Source organism: Agelaius phoeniceus, chromosome 1, assembly GCF_051311805.1.
Source record: "Agelaius phoeniceus isolate bAgePho1 chromosome 1, bAgePho1.hap1, whole genome shotgun sequence".
Taxonomy (NCBI): Eukaryota; Metazoa; Chordata; class Aves; order Passeriformes; family Icteridae; genus Agelaius; species Agelaius phoeniceus.
This window is the reverse complement of record NC_135265.1, coordinates 14067202-14092640: the sequence shown is the minus strand read 5'-3', so window position 1 is coordinate 14092640 and position 25439 is coordinate 14067202. Positions and strand designations below refer to the sequence as shown.

The following is a 25439-nucleotide window of genomic DNA, read 5'->3' as shown; positions in this document are numbered from 1 at the left end:
GGCTTTGTGAGGCCAAGCTGCTTGGAAGATTGATGACCCTGTATCTCAAGAGGCATTAACATGCACCTCCCTTGTCATCTCCCTCGTTAAACACAAGGTAAGTAATACATTTCAAAGGTTAACCAGCATCTTGAACCTGCCCAGAAATGTACATTTACTGATTTCAGTTGAAGTTTTATATGCACCACTGCATTAAGTATAAAATTAAATAAATATTCAAATCTCCATGCCAATTTGAAAGCCACACACATAAGGGTTTTTAAAGGAAAATCAGAAGATTTAGAGCTGTTCCATATTGAAAAGAGGTATTCCACATCTTGTTTCATACAGCATCTTGCAAATCACTGTCGCCATGGGTTTCCTGATTTGAAGTTAGGGACACTGCTGGTTGTAGGAAACTATGTATTTTTATTGCAATGAAGCTGTTGCTGATGAAACTCAAGTTTGAATCTCACTTATGACAAAAGGTCATCACAGATGAACATGACTTTGTTAATAATTTGGTTTTTGGCAAATTTTCATGTGTGGTTTTTCCAAGCAAACATGCAAGAAGTATATACACACACACACACATACATACATATATATATATATATATGTATGTGTGTATATATATACACAGACACACATAGAAGAAGAGATTGAAATAACATCCTATCTATTTGTAGATATGCCTCTGCCAAAAAATCAATGTCTGGCTTTATGCTGTGTCATTTTAGCAGTCATCTCTATATGTGCAATGTAAGCATCATTCATTTAGTAACCCTTGGGTCCTACACTTCACCACTTTTTAGCCCCAAAAGCTTTTCTCTTGACTACTTTAATTTTGTAAACAGAACTCTCCTTGCCCCACTCAGTGTTTGCAGCAGTCCTTTGGGCTTGCTCTTGGCAGACCTGCCTTCAGTGCCCTCCTGGGACACAGCCCCCTGTGCAACATTTGAGCTAAATCCTTGTACAAATCCTCCTTCCCACCCTTCCCAAACCTGAGAGTGTCTTTGCTCTTGTTCCCACCAGACCTAGGCCTCTCCATTTGCTGGACATTCTGTTTCCTTTCTTTCTGTCCCCCCTGCTGGTCTGGAGGCCTTTCCTATCAAGGAGAGGAGCATCCCTCTGCCTGACCTCGAGTGCAGCCAGGTCAGAGCAAAGAGCCAACTCAGCTGCCTCCTCTGCACCTTCCAGTCTTGGGGTATAACAAATCAGAAACTGAAAATCAAAAGCTACGTATAACAGATGCTATCTGGCACCATCACATCTACATTTTGTGCCTTTTGTTTCAAGAATCATAAACACAGCAAGTTTTGGAACCACACTGACTGTCAGTTATCCAAGCAATTAAGAAACAGCAGCTCCCACACGCCCCTGTCTGGCTTTTCCTGGACAGCAGACAGATCTGTATCAGAAACATGCATGTGCCCATTAATAGGTGCTTAGAGGAGCAATCAGAATCCTAATGAAAGCACTACTGCCATGATCAACAGATGTATGATGTACCCTTTTAAAAATCTTTAATATTACAGTAATCAGACTCTCTTTTCTTCTCAAAATAACACAGATTTGGATTTACACTGAAGTGAACAGAGAGAAAAATTGGACACCTGCAGAGGGATTTGACTTAAAATTCTGATTTACTATGAAAAGTAACTAACTAGCTGTGAAAATCTTTGCATCAAGCAATTATTTCTTTATTTGGAAAGCAGTTTTCTTCTGAAAGGCAAATTCCACCTGGATGAGGTAAACAAGGAAAAGGACATTTAACAGAGCAGGAAAGTTTCTGTGAACCCACTTGGATATTAATGCAGATATTTCTCATAATTAACTAATTTGAGCAAGCTCCCAAAAGTGGAAGGTTTATTTTCTCTACATAAAACCACTGATATATGCTATATCAAAAAATGCAGTTTTTAATGTACAGCTACTAAAGACAGAATGTGTTTTTCTTCCAAAATTGAAATAAGAGTAATTAAAAGAGCTTTTCATCATTATAGCACAGAGGAAAATTTAAAGCATCTCTTCCAATGTACTTATCCATATCTTGATGTGCTCAGTGTAAAATTTCCCACTGTTTGAAAAATAAAAAGAAATCATTATTTTTCTAAGCTCTGTAATAAAATTAATGACTCAAAAACTGAAAAATTATCTTAACTCCTCAAAATGGACTATTAGTGCTAAAAGTTCTACCTATAAAAAGGTCCATTTCACAGTTCACCTGCACAGTGTTAATGAAATACATATGAAAAGTTGCAAATTGGGTTTTTATTTTTGAAGACAGTCTCTCTATCACCACTTAGGATTACAAAATCTGCAGAGTTAAGGAACGTCAGCAGTATTCTTGCCAACAGAACCTTATCCAATATATATGAACCCAAACAGTTATTTTAATTACATTTTCTCACAAAAATTTCTGAATGAAATCTGTCTAGTGTAATTTCCAAAGCCAGCCATGCTTTCCCTGTCTTACTGGAAATTTTAATGTCCATTACCAAAATATCAGCTCCTGCCCCCAGTTAATCCACAATTTCATCTTCAAAGTGAAGATGAAGTTCCCACTTCATCTCTGTTCAATACATTCCTCCTTCAAGAATGTGACTGATTTAAACTTCAGATATTATTGAGCTGATGCAATACTGATAAGCTGTGATAATCTAATTTCAGTATCTTGAATTAACACCATATATGAGTATGGTATTCAGCCAGCTCAGTCCCTCAGTAGTGGCTGTGGGGCCTGAGACCTGGCTGGAGACAGCATCACCTCAGTAAGCATCACAGTGAGATTCACCTTCCCAGGGAGCACCAGACACTGGCTTGTTTGTTTTCTACCACTGAATTTTTTTTTATTTTAGCACAGTGAATGTAAGTCCTGTAAATCCCAAACTGAAAGGATCCAACACCCAACAGGTGCTTTAAATTTTACTGCAGAGAAGGACAGGTTATCGATAATGACAAGCTCCTGACAATATTTTATTTTCCTCAGCTAAGACACAAATAAAATTAAGCTTTTGCTATTAAAATATGCCCTTCCCTTCATATTTCCCCTTTTAGTCTCCTGCACTTCTCTGTAATGATTATGGAAGAAGAGACATACTCGCTATTAGTCTCCTGGCAGCTGTGCTTCATAAATGTTTGTTTGGTTCTTGCAACATAAAGTAGGTTCTCTCTCTCTGTATGATCACACTTGATGGGAAACAGCTCCTAAGAGACCTCTTTTCCTGTGTCTTAACTAGCACAAATACACCAGCATCAGGCTTTTGTGCTAATGTTCTCACTTTTTGATTAACCGGCCAAATCTCCAGAGAATGGCAATTTTCAATCAAATCTGAAGAGCAGTTACAAAGACAACATGGGGAAAACCCAAAAAATATTGAATACAAAAAATAGGCTATGTTCCCTCTTGAACATACATATATATGCACAAATAATTAGGTGAGAGCTTTGTGTAATTCACAACAGCCCTGTACTTCATGCACTGCCATTATGAGTAATCCAGGGAGAGAGAAACCTTACATTAAATCATCATCCACTTAAACACAAAAAAACCCATGCAAAAATTATTTAATATTTTATATATATATATATACACACACACAGACATATATACAAGTTAATATTCTCTTTACATCTCAATAATCCCTATGTTACTCACGTCCTTCTGCAGGATGGTCACCCTGCAATTGGAAATGACAATATTCACATAGTTTTTATATGCCTCACTACTCTAAAATGAAATTTTCCTTGCCCAGTCAAATCAGTGAATAGATATCATATAGACATAGAGGAGTGCAGAATGGAAGGGATTTCTCAGGTCTCTGATGAATATCAAATTCATTCCCTGCTATCACAGGCAATCATCTCTTATTTCCCATTTATTAAACTGATCAAGCTGAGTCTTAAGCCTGGTTGGCTTTACAATGGCACTATTTCTGTTTTGAAGTGCCTTAAAAGGAAATGTTTTTACAGATTTAAAGAGAGATTAATTTGATTTCCTATTGTCCAAAAAGCAGAACACCAGAGAGCCAATGAATATAATGTGATACAACCTTCCTTTGGCAAACGTATGTGACAATTCATTCAATTTTGAAAAATTAGCATTTTTTTCATTCATAATGACTTTTTAAAACACCTATTAAAAACCTGGCAATACTAATAACAGCTGAACAAGTCCTATGATATCCCAGTTATTTTGTAGTGTGTATCAATTTAGAGCTTCACTGAAGTCAGTGGTCTTTAGGGGCTCAACAACCTGTGATGCATCACTGAAATGACACACATATGTTCTGTAATGATTTAGTGGCACACACAAAATGTGTCTCTATCACACAGCAAGCCAGGCTGGTGGCAGGAGGACAACACAAATGCTGCTTGGCCACGTAGCAGAGCTTCCAGTAAAAAAGATTTTTACAAGATTATGCTGCAGTTAATTCTTTTTACAGTAGGCATTGCAGACAGCACCAAAAAGTATGAGAGCCTTTTAAGAGCTTCAGTATGTTAGGCAAAAGGTTTTCCTGCTAGTGAATTTAACTTGGGACATTTTGCTGCTTCTTCTTCTTCACATTCAAGAAAATCCTGGGTCTGTCCCTACAGTGATAGCTTACCAACAAACAGCAAGAAATGCATTAGAAGTCAAAAGGCTTTTGTGTTGTTGATCGAAAGTGCTTCTTAATTCATGCATCTGAATAATCTCTGCCTACCAGCAGAGAAAATAATATTGAAGAAAAGGGAAAAATTATTAGCCAAAAATTGCAAACATTCATGCACCTTGGCAACCCCATACAAGGAAAACAGCACCAAATGGGATCTGACAGAAAAAAAGCCTATCAATAATGTCTAAAGCACCACTGATTCTCCAGCATTTCACAATGTGCATTGTAATCATATTTCAGACTATATTTGCTCTTTGCCTGAAAACTACAGGGTTTGTTTTCCCCAGACTGAGGTCAACCCACTCTGGATTGTTTCAATGACTTCTCCAGCACCACTGACAGTCCAGGGTGGGAGGCAGAGGGAGGAGATGTGCTGCAAAGCGATAGCTACCAGAACAAATCCATACATCTAGGCTCCTCTACAGATGGCAAGTATCAAGTAGATAACAAAAATATGTAGCTGTTCCCACCAGATCATATTTAAAAGACATTTTAGAGAAGACTCAAGTATTACTGGAGCACAAAACTATTTTTGCGTTCATTTTGCAACAGCTCCAAGTCTACATATAATGTGCACCACTACAACACTCATAGCATATTATAAAATAATATAATGATAACAAAATATTGCCCTTAGTTTCTGTTCACTGGCAAATGGATAAAGTGCTGCCAAATTGAACTTTAAAAACTACCTTGATGATATATTCATTATATTAAAGAGAAACTTAAAATGAAGACAATATTGGGTCCTTCTAATTTCCTACACTGACTTGCTATATGATAGTGGCAAAAATCACTCAAAAGTGCATTTCCTTATTGACATGTTGGGGATAATATTACATGCTTGCAAAGGCAAATATAAGACTCTTGGATGTGACACTTTGAACACCAGAAATATTAAAATGGATCTCAAATGTCTCAGCAGCAGCTTAGGATGCTAAGCCACAAAATGCTTCTTGCTCAAAGATACCAGATGTGCTTCATCTCTTCTTTTTCTTAGCACCTAGTAACACCTGCACTGCATAACCTATTTTTTAAACATTTTATTAGATGCCAAGTATATGAAGAACTACAAAACTCAAGGCATTTCATCACATAATGAATTTGTCAGACAGTTCACTTACATAGCAGCTTGTAAGTAAAACCAACCACAGCTAACAAGAATAGCCAGAAAAGATTTGGCAGGACCAGACAAGGCTTCCCAGCACTTATAGTGCTGCCTGTTGGGGAGCCCACTAAAATTAATCTTTAAAACCAAGCACAGTGATAAAGTCAACCAAAAGATTGGATGCAACAATAAAGCACTATCCTCTCATGTGCTACATATTTGAAATATATAAAGCATGGATTGTCACACTTTTAATATTAAGTGAAGCATCCAAAGAGCTTTCTGAAGATCTGATCAACAGTAAATTACAGATGTGTCCATCGTATTACAAAGAGAAGTAACTCTCTCACAGACCCATGTACAACTATAACAAATTACCTCAAATTGATTGTTGCCTTAAAAATGGGTTCATTTTGGGTAACTGCCTAGTTAGTCTTTATTCCATTTTCTGGTTTTCCTCAGGATTCAAAACATATCTGTTTCACAGGTATAAGTCTGCTCTTTGTTTTAAATAAGGCTTATCTACAAAATATTCTCATGTTCAAATCTCTGAAATTTTATACTCTTTTCATATGATTCACAGACTAACATACAGACCACCACGACCTGCCAGTGTAAAACAAATATTAGGGTTCATATTAAATATAGATTCAAAGTCTTACTTAGATGTCAGAATCATGGGAAGTATCTTTAAAGGAAATAGTTATCAGCTTTACTTGAAACCAGGCTACAATTATAGGTCAACGTATAATCGAATTCCCCTGCAAAGTTCAGCCCAAAGGCCAGGCCTGGTTATCATCTACCTTGCATAATGCAGGAATTACCTCAATTACAGAGACATCTCCACATGGTGAACCAACCTAAGTGTAGCACTTGGCATGTAACAAACACACTCTGGTTGATGTCTTCATATACTATTTATTTTCCCTTTCATTGTGGTAACTGATACACACACTGCTCCTATAGATGACCCCTTGCCAACTCATGTGATACCTGCACACAGAGGGGAAATTGCCCCTGCTTTGGTAGAAGGTGCTTCACTAGAATTTTTTCACAACAGGGGTGACTTTTACTAAAGGAAGTCTAATTTTCTTTCAGAACTTGAGTTCTTCCTACTCCACGATGCCAGGTAATACAGTTCTGGGATTTCAGGACCAGAAACATTAATTTGATATGGAGAAGTTGATGTTTATGGAGCTAAAAAAATTCCACAATATACTCCTAGCATGGATTGTTACTCTGGCATCCAGGAAATATATATAAACATATGTATAATACAAATATAAATATAAATACATATATAATGTATATTTTTATATAGATTATATAGATATAGATTAGACATAGATATCTTCTATATACATATAGAAGCTTCTAAATATACATATATATTTAGAAGGCCACAGACACAAAGACATTATTTTGTTCTTAATGTATGAAAAAACCAGATTACATGGCAGTGCTACAACTACATTATGTTTGTTGTTTTCTGTTGAGTAGTCTAAAGTAGGTCAAGTTAGGCACATCCATTAGTTCTCCTATAAATAAATCCACACTGAATTCACCTGCTTGTAACTAATGTAGAGCAACAGAATTTTAAATACTTTTCCCTTTAATCTGACAAGTTAGTTCATTCTGTATACAGACACCAGGAAAAAAAAAGTCATTAAGTCCTGTGTGATTTTAAAACGCCAAAAAAATGACAATGGAAACATGAAATTGGGACACACTTTCCCTGCAGAAAACCAAGTGTACACGCCTCCACCTATAAGTTTAGAGATCTGAAAGACTTCTGCAGAGATGTATTATAGATAAGTCACACAGTTTCCCCTTGATATTGAGACAAAGGAAAGGAGACAACTCTGTATTAATCACTTCACATTTTCCCTGTAACACTCCTGAATATATTATTATTCACCTCACATTTTCAAAGACCGTGATTTTCTTCTGAGGATTTTTTTTTTCAAAGATACAAAAAGCATTTCTTATTTAGCAACTTGAATTTGTCATTAGGCAATTTTCAAACAGGTCTCATAGCTCTTTTATCCTTATTCATTTCTTTTTTTTTTTTTTTTTAATCTGAAATGGTCCCTTGTTGCTTGATTTGCAGATCTGTATCAGCATGCAAGGATTTTGCTGGCTTCAGCCAAGTACAGAACAGTTCAATCCCCTGGAGCACTGAATGTAAGAGTCAATTTAGAAGCAAGGTAAAAGTATAGCACTCTCTTCCCTGCCACACAAAACATCATTTTACTCACACAGGCATCTTAATAACAAAATTCAATTCTGGATATTTTTCTCAGCATGGTTCAGGACTGTCCAGAAATTACATCAGAAAGCTCACTGAAGACTTAGCTTTTTAGAAATTTTATTAAAATATCTGCTTTCCAATGAGGCAAAAGTCTCTACATTGGTGGGAGTTTAAAGTTAGCACATATTCTTTGAGTTCTGTCTCCTTTAGAAAATGCAACTTTTAAAGCTTTTGGTTTTGTGTTACTAACAATCCCCCTGTTAGTTTTGCCAAAGAATCATAAAACTCATGGGATTGCTTTGCTTGAAATGGTTCTTGAAGTTCATCTAAAATCCCCTGTCATGGTCTGGAACACCTTTCACTAGATCAGGCTGCTCAGAGCCCCATCCAGCCTGGCCTCGAGCACTTCCAGGGATGGGGCATCCACTTCTCTAGAAGTTCCAGTGCCTCACCACTCTGACAGTAAAGAATTTCCTTCTAGTATCTAACCTAACAGCTTTCAGTTTGAAGCAATTTCCCCTTTTCCCATACTCCATGCCTTTGTAAAAAGTCCTCCCCAGCTTTACTGTGAGCCCCCTTTAAGTACTAGGATGTGCTTTAAGGTTTCCCCAGAGCCTTCTCTTCTCCAGGCTAAACAGCCCCCACTCTCTGGGCCTGTCTTCATAGCAGAGGTGCTCCAGCTCTGGTCATCTTCACAGCCTCCTCTGCATCAGGTCTGAATCCTTCTTATGATGTGAGGCCCCAGAGCTGATGCAGTGCTCCAGGTGGGACCTCAGCAGAGCAGAGGGGCAGAATCACTTCCCTCTAACTGCTGCCCACGGTGCTTTGGATGCAACTCAAAACATGTGTGGCCTTCTGGGCTGCAAATGCACATTTTCAGGTCATGTCCAGCTCCTCCTTAACCAACATCCCCAAGTTCTTCTCCTCAGGGCTGCTCTCAAATCACTCTTCACCCAGCCTGCACTTGCCCCTGTTAAACTTTATGGGGTTTGCATGTGCCCCCCTTTCAAGCCTGTCCAGTTCCCTCCAGGTGGCATCCCTTCTCTCCAGAGTGTCAACCACACCACATGGCTTGGTGTCATCAGCAAACTTCATGAGGATGCCCTCAATTCCACAGATACTTTAATATCTTATCATCTTGCTTAAGGAAAAATCCACAGGTTTCCTCTCATTTAGACAGTGACTTATCTCCACTTCTCACTTGCTAGAATTTGCTAACACATAGCTTTGGTTTATGACTTTTTAAATTTATATTCGTATTGATTAAAAGTAAAAATCTTTATACATCTATTTCAAAAGGTCTTTTGTGTTACACATCAAGCAGATGGACAAACACACCTGAGGTGAAGGAGCCCTAACCTGCACATATCTTAACATTAGGTCTTCCTGTTCCAGCTCTTCCTTCCCTAAAAGAACAAAACCAGGCAAGGTTCTGGCCCCAAGTCCCAGAGAAAGAAGACCCAGCAGGGAGCACCAGCACTGTGATGGGGGTGCAGGACACCTGGCCTTGATGCAGAGGGACAAGGCATCCAAGCCTCCTCTCAGCTCCTATGAAATTTTGAGTGATGAGATTTCACCATTTTGCAGTTTCATCTTTTACTTGTCTTTTGCTGAATTCACAGTTGCCTTCCACTTTTTTTCCACTTCATTCCACTGAGAAACTCCACTAAAATTGCCTCAATTGAGTTTCCCTGTTATGCTGTAAAATTTTCTTTTTTGGTCTTTTGCACAACATGATTTTTACCTTAGGCACCAAACAAATTCACCATTTTAATAACAGAAAATGCTATAGCATTTTTCATTGTCCTTTGCTCAATTTGTTTTGTTGAAATCAACATGAAAAACAATTTCAAACTTCTCAGTAAATGCTTCATTTACAAATGCTCCATTCCAAGTGCCTACAGGGTTACAATCTGGTCTATGACAATTTTATTCATTTTTTAATCAAAAGCATTAAATCAAATTTAAAATAAATACTACTCAGTACTTCTGTAGTGCCCTCCAGCACAGTATGGCAAAAGCAGTTCACGGACAATAATGACTTCAGCTTCACTGCACCCACAGGAAGAAGATCAGAGGTTCTGGTTCTTCTCCAAATTATTTATTCAAGGAAACTGAGGCAAAAAATATTTTTTCCCCATTTTTGAGGTTCATCTCCAGCTTTAAATGCTTTCAGTTTTGGATGATGTCTCTGAGATAGCCAGATCCTTAGTTTAAGAAAATGTAAATGTATTTACATGTACTCCTGAACTTCACCAAGAAGGCAGCACCAGGGCCCCAACACCTCTTGGAGGATGGGCTGGACAAGGCTGGGAACGGCTCCCTTAGAGCACTTTGGTCCTGGCCTGCACCAGCACACCTGCATTGCTCACTGCCATGCAGAACCCATCACAACATGTGATAAAACACAAAACTTCATCATCACCACCTCATTAAGCTATCCAGGGACCACCAAAGACAACCTCTTTGTGTAAAATGTACCAAGGAACAAAGTGTAGGACGTCACACAACTGCTACAACCACAGCTCCAGAGGCTCTTCACAAACTACCTGTAATGAAGAAAGGGCATTTCAAGAAATAACTCATTTATTACCATTTGTGGCAGCAGAAGAGATCCCAGCTCCTCAATAAAATTAGTTCTTTTTACACTTCTTCTCAGAGATCTTATTTCCATTTGCAATTCCTTCCCCTCCTTTTCCACACCAAGTCAGAGCAGTTAGGACTGAATTCAGTCTGTGTGATGGTGATACAGTATTTCCAAGCAATTGTATTTCCTTCCTGCAGCCCATAATAACACCTCAGCCTGGCATTTCATTATCCTGCAAGGCCAGCACAAACCACAGATGTGGGCTGTTGAAAGCAGCAGTCTCCTCTTCTCCCCTCCCCAGATGGTCATGTCTGGCACAGGATTCTCTGTCCACCTTCTCCTTTCAGTTTATTCAAGCATTTGCATCATTATACAAAAGATCTAAATTAAAATTAATGTTTAATAAAAACAATTTTAATTGGTTACATTTCCCAGGCTGGTCCAGTTCAGTCTAATTAACAGCCTCATAAAAGCTTAGGGAGGCACAAGGGAGGAAGCAAAGCATGGCCAAGACTGCTTCTTTCAGCAGCAGAGATGACTGAAAATGTCTCTACTGCTGTGGCCTCAGACTGTTTGAAAGGCTACTGCTCATCTGCAGTCCTAAAACCAGCTCAAGGCACTCATTTCAGCATTCAGTAACTTGCACTATATCCCTCTCTCTTTTAATATCATCCTTCCTTTATTACCTCCTTCAAAACACTACCTATTTTCAACTAATCTAAATAATTGTGTCTTGTTCACTGAACTCGCTACATCAGCAACTCCCCCTCTTTCAAAATGAGCAGGCTTTCCAGGAATAAATCCCTCCTGCCCTTGCACACTGCTGACCTATTTTCCATCATTTGTTTTTTCCCTGCAAGTTTCTAATCTGCAGCAGAACTTTATTTGTTACCATATAAGCAGTTACTAAACAACCATATGAATTACTAAAATTCTACCATCTTCCTTAGAGGAGACCAAATTAAGACAGAGGCACAACTATGCTTTTAAATTCTATTTCTTGAAGGTATTAAAAGTTAAGATGCATGAACAGAAAGGGAAAAAAACACATGTTGTGGTTGAACTCTTTTCCATCCATCCCACCCCAAAAAAGGTGAAAATAAAGTAGTCATAGATGCATTAGAGAAGCATGAGTGCTTCTCATCAGCCATAGCACATCATGCATAGATGTCTACATGAATACTTTTTAAACAAACAGTAGCATTTGGGGGAGCAAAATTCAGTAAGGAACCAGAAAGACATTTGTTGAGTAGGCTTAAAAAAGCATAGACAGTGCTAAATCCCAAAAGTATAAACACTGTTAAAACCCCACATTTTAACCTTCCAATTTTGACACAAGGGTTTTTTATTTGTCACTTAGTTACAAACTAGCTAAAGCCAGGTTGAAGGTTTCAAAGTGTACAGGAACTTGTCAATTTCCAAAAAAAAAATCACATTTGAATCCCAGATGAGCTAATCAATGAAGCTAGTCCAGTCTAACACCTCCTGAAAAAAAATGTTTATTTTAACTCTTCACAGCTATTTTCTGAACCTGGAAAACAAAATACTTTTAGAAAACCAGATGGAAGCAAGTCCTATTACCTTCCCATTCCGAAACTTTTTTCTTCAAACTATGAAAGGAAAGCTTGAAGAACCCTGAAGAACAAGCAAATGCTGGGATTTCAGTACAAAGTCTCTTTAGAAATCAAGCTGCACTGAGAGCTTCTTTCTCTGCATCCCTGGGCAAGATCTTTGGCCATTTCCACTTTCCAGTGTCACAGAACACATCAAGCTTCCAACAATCCAGCTGGGCTAGTCCAGCACCTTGCCATGGCCAGCTCTGGCTCTTGCAGAGGGCAGTGCAAGGACAATACTGATCTACCAGGACTGACTAGATGGGAAATGGAAAATTATCTGCTTTACCATTACAGGACTAGAAGAGTGAATCAGAAAATGGACCTTTGAGACAAGGAAAAGGCCATGTTGTCTTATAAAACTGATTTACTATAAAGGCAAAACCAATTTAGAAAAAAAATTAGAAAATTCTGTGACAAAGGCTCAAAGGCTCCTCACTGAAATTAATAAAGCTCATGGTGTTCTCATAAGATTATATTATTTGAAGAAAAACTGGAGAAACAAAACAGATTAGTTCTAAACCTATGAACTTTCATTTACTATAATCAGCAGGTTACTGACTCTTCTTTTTTGTGTTCTATCCTCATCTATTTACAGGCTCAGAATGATTCCCTAGTATTAATATTTAGAATCTTTTTGCAGTTTGATTAAAACAAAAACAAACAACAAAACTTAAATATCTTGCACACATGTATTCCAAAAAATGGAAGAGTAAGATAAAAACAAAGTGATGAAATTTGCCAGTAAAATTTAACTTAGGTTTAAAACAATCTTTTAAAACATGATCAATGAGTTTTGTGAGGCTTCACTATATTACACTGGTGGACTGAGAATCCTGGTGACTGAGGAAATTGAAACACAAATAAATGCAAGATAAAAAATTCTGAGAAATGCAATCTAGCCTAAGCTTCAAAGGGAAGAATCTTGAAAAAAGTAGCACCTCTCAAAAACAAAAACCAATAAACCACCAAAAAAACAGCAAAAAATTACCATATATTAAATAAATAGTCTGTAATAATACTGAGGTATATTTAATATATCTGGTTTTAACTGCAGCATGAAATAATTCTGCATCAAATTTAGCTCTAAAAGTATTTTCAAATAGCAATTCCCTTTAGTCTTTTGCCCTCTTGGGGTAGTATGGATGAATATTAATGTAATAAGTACTTCTTTATACTGTAGATGAATAAAACAGAAGAAAATGGGCAACAGTATGGCATCAAATATTAATGAAGAAAATTAGTCAAAAAGCATTAAGTAGCAGTGAAAACAACAGATTACTGGAAAGATTACATTACTTCTCTGTCTTATTTACCAGCTCCACAACAACACTGGAGAAAGCAGACATGGAGTGGGCCAATGATGCAATATACAGGCAGCTAACCTACAGTACTATTGTTTGGAAAAGTATTATATTTTATTTGTTTTAAACTAATTTCTGGCCTGCCTGACCTACACACAGCACAGAGTCTGAAATGCCTGAAGTGGAGAAGACAACTGCATTTCCACTTGTGTGTCTCTTTGGACATGACTAGAAAATATTTCTCTTCATGGTGGAAAATCCATGTAGGAAGGTGGTTTGGAAACCCAGCAAAGGAGTGTGAAGTGTGCAGCCTGTGGATGTGGAGGGGAACAGAGATACCAATGCTCATCCACTGTTAGCCTGGCCATACAACAAGGACAGAGAGGGGACTTCTACTGACTTGTAGCAAGTATGAAGGAACATCCCTCCACCTTTATGAAAAAAAACCAAAACTGCATCTTGCCACTCACCAGAGACCACTGTGAACATCAGGCAGAGCAAGGCACAGATGCACACACAAGAAGCACCCATCCAGTGCTGCATATGCTGCAGCAAACAGAGTTAATCACGGCAAAGCTGGAAGCTTTTTGTCTATGTGGCTCAGGTAATCTAAATAGTAGCTGAGTACAAGGGAGTTTCCTGCCAAAGTGAGGTAGTAAAGAAGAACAAAGAATGTATTTAAAAACCTGCCTTTCTCTATAAGAAATACACAAATATCGAGCTGCTATATTCTACACAGGTAAGAAAAGAAGGATTAAATGCTGGATAGGGGAAAAGATAAGAACAGAACTTCCATGTGGTACAAATCCATGTAGCTGGAAGAAAGAGGGTAAAATGAGGCTAAATATCAGGAAAAAATCCTTAATGGAGTGATAGATCAGATTTTGAAAGTCTCCCAAGGGAAGAAGTAGAATCCCCACTGCTCAACACATGTAAAAGCAGCATGGACAAAGAACTACAAGATAGGCTACAGGGAATAACTCAATACATAGCAAGAGGATGGCTCAGATGACCTAATAATATAACAGGATTTAAAATGAGTAGATAATTCTATTATCATTAACCACATTCACAGTAGTACAAGCTAAAACACTGTTGCTATGGCAATCAATCCTTATGCATGGTTGCAGAAAATGACTGAGATACAAGGGATGGAAATGAATTGAACCAGCCCTTCCCATCCTCAATTAATTCAACACACCAGTCAGCTGGGAAACCACCTAAGACTGAAGTTTACATCGAGCTTCCCACAAGCCTTTTAAAATATACACTAAAGTACAGCTGAGTGTCTGGCATTCAAATGTAGGTTATCCTTAGATTTACACAGTTAGTTAAAATTCAAGGTAAGAGCAAGGCTCCAGTTCAGAGGGGATGCTGCTAGAAACAGATGGATTGCTCTCATCATTACATTTGGAATACTTAATACTACTTCAATTCTCTCAGCCCAAGGTAAACTGACACTATGGAAAGACCAATGCATGCATGGTTTTGCTCTCATGGTATTACAGCTCCATCTCATGAGAATATGAGACAACTTGCTTTCCATGTAAAGGCAAGAAAAAAAGACACCAGAGGTGACTGGCACTTTCTAACAGACCATAGTACTGAAAGCACCCTGCTTCTTATTCTTACTTTATACTCACAACTGAAAACACAAATTTTTAAGAGTCAAGCCACAGGATAACAAATAATCAGCAGTCTCTTGATTACATATTATCAACTCTAAATCAACTCCAAGTTTTTACAGAGTAATAAAAACATGCACATCTCTCAGTACACTGGGAAACTGATACCACTTTTGGTCACTCAGCTTCTCTTTACTTAAAGTAACAGAATATTTGTCAGGAAATCGGGAATTTAAACTTGACAGTAATAAAATCCTTAGAGCTGGGGAAAATTTTGAAATTCAAATTTGCAAACATGTAATTTAAGTAATTTCTGGTACCAGTAATTTGAATCTCTACTAGTAAATGGGGAAATATCACTAAGTTTTTTAATGACAACTGATAATTAAAAATAAGCACTAACAGTCCCTCTAAAAAAAAAAAAAAAAAAAGTTTACAGCGAGACACAACAAGAATTGAGTAGAAATGAAAGCTTGAATACCTAGAGGGAAAACCACCATGCCCTTCCAGTTCTGGAACACAGTAAAAGGTGGTTACAGTGGTTTTAGGAAAAGCTAGAGGCATATGCAGACAGAAGAGAAGTGATCCAATTCTGCTCCTTGTAAATTCACAGCAACACTTCCTTTCAAAAAAAGTTTCTCAGGTGAACAAAGTATTACTTTTTTTGGTCTTATGATAATCTACAGTATTTGTAATAATGCAAAGCAGCCCACACAAAGAGAGGGGGCACTACAGATTACAGGAGCCACATATTCAAAAAGGAACATGTTTTTACCTGCTAGTGCTGGTATTTTAATGTAATCCTTACTCAGTGTTTTGTGCAGCACTACACAAAATATTCATTAGAAACCAAGAAGGGGAGAAAGATCAAAAGGGAAGCAAGTCCATATTCTGGTCTGAAAATCAACTAAGACCAAGCAAGTACACCAGGAGGTAAATACAAACTCTAAAATCCCCAATTACAAATATTTGAAAGAGGCTAAAAAGCAACTAGCGTGCTTTTAAAAAGCCACTAAATTTGACCTTAAGGAATGTATTATATTTTAAATGAGAGGCAAAATATGTAAGTCCAGAAAAAGATCAGAGCAGCAGTGGAGCTCTCAATACTCTCAAACGCATCCAGAAGCAAAACATTTGATAAATGTCCTATACAACTACCCTTGTACATTAAATATTTATTTACACAATGTAATCTTTTGTTAAAAAATTATCAGGGATAATCAGAGAAAATGACTCAAGTACTATCAGAACATTCTTGAAATGCTAGAACATGCCTGACTTCGTGGGACATTTATTCAATTGATGAAGATACATCATTTTGATTGAAAACAGCCCATGACACAGTGCTTGTACAGTTTGTTTCTATTTTAATGTATTTCATTAGTATTTTTCTTGGAATTTAAACAAAAACCTTCCCGCTCGTGTGAGCTTCAAGTCATTACTGCGAGAACTTCAGCCAATGTTTCATGAGAAAATTACTGAATTATGTCTGTTTATGATTATAACACAGATTTCTCAAGAAAATTGTTCCCTCCTGGGCATTAAAAACTAAATGAGTATGAAAGACTAGAATGTGTTGAATGTGATCAAGCTAGCTTTTCCCGCCAAAATGCTTCAATTTAATCCAAAAGTAATTTTTTGAAACTTAAACAAAGTCTAATAAGTCTATTTCACTTCCAAAAATGACATGCATTTACTAGGAGACTCAATATAAAGAGATCATTAAAAAAAATCAAAATGTCAAGGCCAAGAATTTTATTATGCAACTGCTGTAAATAATTTCTTTTTTTTTTTTTTAATATAAGTTCATGGATGACTCAAAAAGAGCATGTGTGAGAAAGAGAAAGCAATCCCAGTGCAACTGAGAAATTAAACTGAAAAATTAAAGCAAGGAGCCAAAAAACAGACACACAGATGGTAAAAACTGGCAAAAATTAAACGTAAAAATCATGCTCTTAAGTACCAACAGATGCAGTGACTTTAAAATATTACTCCTTGAGGATACACAAAGACAATAAGCCCAGATTGTGATTCCTGGGCCAGTCTACTGCTGTGCTACAGTCCCAAAGTACACTGTACTGTATGGAGAAAAAATGATGTGTCAGGGACGGTGATATCTGCTCTGCCAGTCTACTAAAACAGAAGGGAAGCAAGTTAAACTATCCCACACTGTGAAATTAATGTCTTCGGGGGGAGGAGAAAAAATTAACTTTGTCACTGAGATTAGAGAGGTGACTTGCAGAATCCATTTACAGATTTATAATACTATAGAACTGAGCATGAACTGGTTATTTGAGCATTTCTGAGACATTCCTTCTCGAAATGATATTCAAGCTTCTTGCTCCAGATGCAAGCAGGACTGGGCTTGCCAGATTCCAGTTGTTAAACACGGCCACACTAACAGCTTTGCTGACCCCCAATCTTATTAAGGGTCTCCTAGATTTTAATCACCACAATTGCCTAAAAGCTATCCCAGTTTAGACTACCAGCATTAAAACAGGGAAATTAATCCAGGATTTGAAAATCAAGAAATTGATGTGTAAGAACTATATGTTTGAAATTCAGTCTTTCCTGAAAGATTTCCTTAGAAACTAAAATTGAATAATTATTATTATTATTTTAAAAACACATGATTTTTTCCAGATCACCAACTTTCCAAAAACATCAATTTTCCAGATTGTTAAATGAATTCAGTTGATGATGGTCTGCATGACTGAACAAATCCAGCATCTTATGCCATCACTGTCATTTCAGGCTAGCTGTAGAAAAAAACATAAAGACCACTGCTTTTTGCAAGGCTAAAAAACAGAGTCTAATTTTAATAAAAATTTCTATTTATTTACTACCTCTTCCAGTATGCAGAAGTTTACACTGGGCACTTTCTTATCTAAAACAATTACTGATGCTATCAAGATAAGCACAAAATATAAGGAAAACTACTGAGAACTCAGCAACATGAATGCTTAAAAAAATTACATTAAAAAGCTTTGACTAAAAGTTTTAGAAGCTATACACAGACACATGTTAACACAGAGATATATGTGTATGTATATGCATGTCATCAGTGACAACACTTTAAAATAGTGTTCCTAAAAATGAGCAGTTAATGAATTGCTCTGTATTTCTAGTATGCAAACAAGTATGGACCTGTACTTCATTTAACTCCAGTGTTTATATTGATGAGCAATAACAAAACTGAACTATAAAAATGAGCATGAAGGTTTGCTGTGTTCTAACTGGCAAACAAGGATAGCATCACAAATCACATGAACTTTATCTCTGTAGAGTCTCCTGGCTGAGATGACCCAGAGAGGTTCCACTTCTCAGCAGAACACCCAGCTAGAGCGAGCCCCAGCAGCTGCATTTGCTCTGCTGAAACGGCCCCAGGGTGGTTTCGAAGCGACTCCCACCACCCAGAACAGTCCCAGCTGCACTCAGCAGAGGCAAGAACTGCTCTGGTTTCACCCAAGCTTTCTGAGGTTTGGCTCTGGAGTAAGACGAGTCAAAGCGTGCCTGACACCAACACGCTCAAAGCCCCAGGGGCCACCATGGGAGGGCACAGCTCTTCAACTGCGCCTCCTTTTATTTGACATGCACAAAGTGCCTCCAACATGAGAAGCCATAAAATTAAACAGTCATTAAGGCACTGTGCTGCAATGGTGTAGGTAGATATGTGGGTTCACAGTGACTATAATATATCAACTTTTTTTTCCCCTACGTATTTCCCAGCCTACATCCCAGTATTTTCTGCTGTCCTCTGACACACCAGTACGGAGCTGAAGTGCCTCCTACCCAATCTTCAGTTTTTAAGACTGACATTTAATAATTTAGAGAAAAAAAACCTGTCAGAGTCCTTGAGCTACAATTAATTTCCATAATGCCACAATACCCACTATCCTACTGAAATATAATATTATGTCTCTTGCATGGAGAACAGTTTTAAAGACCTTTAAGTCACCAGAAAAGTTCGTCAGTTCTGATGAGAGGATGAGTTAAAAGAGTTTTCATGAAGAGAAAGCTATTTATAGTGGTAAAGTGTAACTACAAGGAAGAACTACTGATGGGCTTGCTTTATGAAGTCTGTGCTTTGCTGTAACAATTATTGCCTAGAAAACCAAGATAAATAAAAATGTCTTGATGGAATAGTCAATGCAACTTGCAATAATTTTAAACAGAGATGCTCACAGATATGGCCACTTTCTTTTGGGACATTTCATTTAGTCTGTGCTTTGGATAAATGAGTGGAAATTATAAGCAATTATGAGTTCCCACACATTGGGAAAGTAAAGATTTTTGAAGACAAATGAGGGTACCGCAAAAGGAAGAGGAAATTAAGATTTGAAACAAAATGACTGAACACTGGCTTCCTGCCTAGTATTTTGAAGAAATAGTAAGAGAACCAGAGGCTTTGATCATACTGGGTACCTCACTCCACACATGTTTATTGCATAGTCCGTAAAAATGCCTGCAGTATACAAACCAAAAGATAATTTTTTTTCCCCACTCATTTTAGCAATAATTTTATATGTATACTGCCCTGATTTTTAAATTGCAAAAACAAGAATATATTTACAATGGCAAATTAAAAAAATAGCCAACTGATTTTTCTCAAATTCATAAATAGTCAACTCTTGGCTAGAAAAAGCAGCATAAAAAATTTCAATCCAAATGAAGTTGAAGTAACCACATGCAGATGGCATGAAACTAATATCTTAATATGGAATCTGGGCAACAATTCTTATTCTTAAAATATCACATTCAGGAGATCAAAATTAAAAGTAGTATGTTCTTGAAAAGTAAAATCTTCACAACAGTTTATTACAGAAACTCTTTTGTTCATCCAATCAATTGCTTCTTCATGGAAACATTAGTGCTGGTTTTGCTTTAATTCTGTGTATTCTGAGTATGGAATCTCCCTCATCCAGAGTAACTGCATCGGTTGCACATTGATGTTCTTTCTTTGGCACAGGGATTCAGCAAAAAACCTCACCAGTGCCACAGGGCAGCTGGCATTTAATGCTTGGGGCTTTTGAAAAGATTTTTAATTATTTATTAAATCAGATCAAATAAAAGTATTTACAAAAAATAGGGGTATTTTTGTTTTTTCTGTGGCATATATAGAAGTAAATAACTTCTTCCTATAGCCCCATTTTCTAATCAACTTAGTTCCTTTTGTCCCTGCTCAACCCTTCTCTGGCCCTGGATAGGAAGTTGACCATTCCATATGCAACTCCAAGTAGTTTCAAGATCAATTTAGAAAGGACTTATTTTCAAATGAACCATTGAATGAACTGGTGGGGCTGGCCTATTATCTCCTTTTCTCACCCAGTTATACTGAGGAAATAAATTAAGATCTTATGGTATCTCACATCAACCAGGTCATATTACGTAATTGCATTCACTCAGTTGCTGCACTCTCTAAATCACGCTGTGTCGCTTCATGAGAATCATGACATTTCTCAAAGTATCCTATAAATTACAGTAACCACTTAATACAGCCAGAGAGTACTACATTCAATAATGAAATGCTCATACTTAAGCAATAAAATCAAGATTAAATTTAAAACCCAAAATAAAACAAAAACCCAGACAAATTACTTCCACATAACTCAATTATTAACTCTAAGTTACACAGTATCATTCCCATTTACAGCAAAGTGCAACCATGTCATTAAAATGACCTGTCCACACAGGATTTTAAGGAGTAAGCACCTTTCCTATTTCCGTTAATGGAAGATAAAATAACTATCACTTCCACAACAGAAAGGATAAACTTGGCCCTTTTCTGAAAGCATCTTCCTCACAATTAGTGAAAAAAAAATCACAGAAAGAAAAAATATGAAAATCATCCTGTTATTGTTCAATAAATTTGGTAAATATGTGTTTCCCATTCATATAAAATCCTTCTTTTTCCCTTGCCCAAAATAACCACTTTGTCTTTATTTTTGTTCTGCTTGGAGTTAACTGACTGGCTGGTCTCAGCAGTGATTTACCTGAACCTCCTCAAAAAACTCTAAGGAGAAGCCAAGAGCTCTCATATCCATGTTTCCAGTCCAGAAAAGTCTATTTTAGGGCAGGAAGTACTTTTATTTTAGTGTAGGAAGGACTAAAACTTCCATTACAAATTAATAATATAAATATTACTTTAAAATAAGTAACATAAGCCATTTAGAAGAAAAATTCTATCAGCAAGAAAATCAGAGCATAAAAAAAAAATAAAGGCACTTATTTTTCTATTTAAGGTCAAGAAAATTCTACAGCATGAATAAGGTTAACTAAAAATTAGGCTAATGTGAAGTTTAAGCTAAGACCAGTCTGGGTTATAATGCAGACTTATAAAAGCTTGCTTTGACAACAAACCCAAGCAAATTGTGGACCTTGGGTTTTCTTATAAATTGAAAGGAACAAGAAAATAATTCATTGAAGGTGACAGAGCACTGGAAAAGGCTGCCCAGAGGGTTTGTGAAGTTTGCTTCCTCAGAGATATTCAAAACCTGCCTGGATATGATTGTGTGCAGCCTGCTCTAGGTGAACCTGCTTTAGCAGGTGCTTGGACTACATGGTCTACAGAGGTCCCTTCCAAGCCCAATCATTCTGTGGTTCAGGGAAAATACCCCAAAACTACAGCATCTGGGATAGCCTTCTGATTTTGAATGGTGTCTTTCTGATAAAACATAGGAAAAAACCAGCATCAAGACTGTACAAAATAAAACAGGAAAGGGATTTAGGGAATGGAGCATAGAGATGGCACCTCTTTCCTTCCAAGGAATTGGCTCCTCCCCCACAGCAACTTGTATTACAAACTATTAATAAGCACATACACAGGAAGAAGAGAAAGTTAGAGCAGAGAAAATAAGAATACAAAAGGAAAGGGGGGAAAAAGGTAAAATACCAACACCATGTACTGCCAGTACCACCTTCTGAAACAAAAATGCATGATTTCTTTTTAAGCCTTGAAGACACAAGCAATCACATATTTACACTTTGGTTAAAAGGCTAGAATGCAGAACGAGCATAATGTGAATTTTAAATTAAGAATACTTTACCAGGAAGGGCAAGGGAGAATCCTCTATAGACACAATTAACAGAATTGCTTTAATACACTTAAAAGTTTTAACCTTTGTGGTCTTTGAAGTGAACAGTGGAACTGCATCTATTTCAGGTTTGCACCAAAGGGCTGTACTGCCCTGAAAAGTTTTACAGTGCCGTAAACTAATGAAATAAATTATCTTAATTTGGTTAGATCTATTTTCATTAACTGTATTACCCACTGAGGGAATGAGGACAAATTTTAATTTTACTAATGTATTTCAGTTGTGCACTACTGTGGCACTCTGTAATTGAGGCTCCTGCTCAGTGCTGCTCACTCAGGGCCATGTCTCCCCTCTTTGCCAGGCAGGGAGGGCTGTGCAGGGGGGAAGTTGTGACCCATCACCATCCCAAGCTGGCCTGAACGGGACAACTCCTGCCACATTCCCATCAGGACTGCTACAGACACAGCACAGTAGCACCAACAAGCACATTATGAAAACAGAAAGCATTTTTGTTATAAACAAGTCATGGGGATATATTATATACACCCAGAGTAGAAAGTAAACATATGAGCAGACAGACCTTTTTCACAGCATGAAGAAAGAAAACCAAGAAGAAAAAAACACTGGACACATTCTTTGACAATAATCTTTTCCAGGGCCATTAATGGATTTTCAGATGTCATTATCTGACCTGCTGCCATGGACAGACAGAAGTCTAAAAAGAATGAGATAATATTGTTCCACAAAATATTTAGGTAACAGTCAAAAAACTAACAGTAATAATTAATAGAAAGCTTCCTACAGGATCTCTCTGCAATTTTAGAGAGTATTATTTATACTGCTGATACGGTATGTTCATTACCATAAATTACCATAACAACAGGATTATTTAAACAGCTTGGTCCAAAAGGGCAGAAAAATAGCAGTCTGTGGTTACTAGCAAGTCAGAAAACACTTTTCATGTGTGACAACACTTTCCAAAAAGTCTCTGCAAAACAGACAGCAGCAGAGACAGAGTTGTGCTATCGCACTCCTTTCAATGTTTGTCAGGCTGCACCTGCAGAACTGTGTCGAGTTCTGGCTGCTACAGTCCATGAAAGACAAGGATGCACTGGAAAAGGTTCAGAGGAGGTCCATGAAGATGACTAAACGGTTGGAAAGCATGCACTGTGAAGAAGGACTGAGGAAGTTAAGTCTTTTTTCCCTGGAGAAGGCCCAGGGGGACCTCACCACGTTATTTGAGTACTTAAATGGTGGCTACAGAGAGGACAGAGGCTTTCTGTTCACAAAGAGAACACACAAAGAGAAGACAAGGGGCTACAGATACGAGTTGCTTCAGGCAAGATTTCATCTTAATACCAGAAAGATTTGGTGGTGGTGGTTTTTTTGGTTTGGTTTAATTTAAGATTTTTGGGGATTTTGTTATAGTCAGAACAATCCATTACTGGATGAACCTCCCTAAGAACACGATACATTCCCCATCACTGGACAGGGTACCAGACACTCTCACCTAGGCTCTCCTTCCCATAAAAGGTAGGACCAGGTCACCAGGTATCTTCCAGTGTAGGCTGCTGATTCTTTAAATTTCTGACCAGTCCATCATCTCCTATACTTAAACATCTTTGAGAGTGAGACTGTTTGAGTGTGAGGATATACACACCTAAACATGATGCATGTCTTTTTTCTATGATAATTTAAAACCATGAGTATTTTTGTTAAATTGCCATTTCTGCCTTTGGTTTGGCATTTTTTTTTAATTTTTTAAATGTGGACACATATGGAGTTGCATTCTGCCACTGAATTCATATCTACACAGCAGCATATAACTGAAAGCAGACTGTAGCCCCCAACTGCCTCACCTATTTAATACACAGTATGAAATGACATATTATTTTTGAAGGGAGAACAAGATAGATGCCAGCATGAAACAGTGTTTATGAAAGCATCACCACTACAGCTGTCCCCAAGCAATAAAGCTGTTTATTCCAACCTCCTACCTCATATAAACTGAAATCCTCAGCACTGAAAAACAACTTCAAATCTGTTCATGACTCCAAGACAAATAAGAAAAGACTTTTCTCTCCAAAGTATACAATTATGGTCATGTCCAGAAATAGCCATTTTCTATGAAACTGCACGGACTTATAAATTCCACATTAATATTTTCTTGACACTAATGCATACTGCATTGGTTGTATCTTGAAATTTGATTCTATCTCTGTACATACTGATGCATTCGGCATAAAAATAAGTCCTTTCTTTAAGGCTTCTCTGTTTCTGTGGTTATACACAAACATTCAGAGAATATTTAACAAATATCTGTATTAACATGTTCACATCTAAGGTTTATACAAGAAACCACAGATATTCTTTTGAGTTCAGGAGACATAAAAAGTCTTCCATGGGTGTAGGAATAAAAAAAAAAAATCAAAAAATATCAAGACAGGACTTAAAAATCAAATTTAATTGAAATGCATAGCATTTTCTCCTATCTAATAAAAGCAACAGAGGGAGAACACTGAAACTAATCTAGAGAATTATTACTAAATTGTGGTCCCATACACATCAGTGATACCTCAATACCACAACAGTCTTATGGGAAGTCAAATGCTATTAGAAATTGCATACAAATTTTGACCATATTACATATACAAAATATTCCATAGGGGTGATTGGTCAAAGAAAAAAGGAAAAAAATAAGGAAAACGCTTATTATAAAACGCTTCTTTAGTAACAGCTCCAAGATGTCAGGTGCTATTCTGGCAGCCAGACAGGGCATTTGGCTGCCTCAGACCACTGCCCTTACTGAGTTGTAATGGTCCCTCTTCATGCTGAGTGCAGGCTGAGAAGCCAGCACTTGAAAGCTTACATTTCATCCAAACATTTGAGCTCCTATGCTGAAATAGTTCACATCTTGCCAATATAAAGAAATAAAGGGAGCACTCCATACCTAATTACCTGTAGCAGCAGCAGCTAAGAGAAAATACTCTTTGGCCAAAACAAGATTTCCATCATCTTCACAGTACAAAATCCAGAAGAAACAACTGCTGCAGCTGTCAGGGTGTTGACAGCCCTATCAGAGTGAAGCCAGTGTGATCACAGGCCCAAGAACCCATCTCAAGTAGGAAAAAAACCTTTATTTGCAAGTGGATATGGGACTGAGGATACTTTGAACTCCTGCAGAGGCACCTTGAGGTCTTCCAACCAACTCTTTACTAACACATACCTTAAGTAAATCCTCCACCAGTGCACTGGTCACTTCAACCTGCCCCTGGTTACA

The 25439-nt window shown here is 37.4% G+C and overlaps 1 protein-coding gene across 12 annotated transcripts in view; it reads right to left on the bottom strand.

The window, feature by feature from the left end:
* Nucleotides 1–25439, bottom strand: part of PARD3 (par-3 family cell polarity regulator) — a 446494-nt gene that overhangs the window by 221022 nt on the left and 200033 nt on the right. The gene's annotated exons all lie outside the window — the stretch shown is intronic.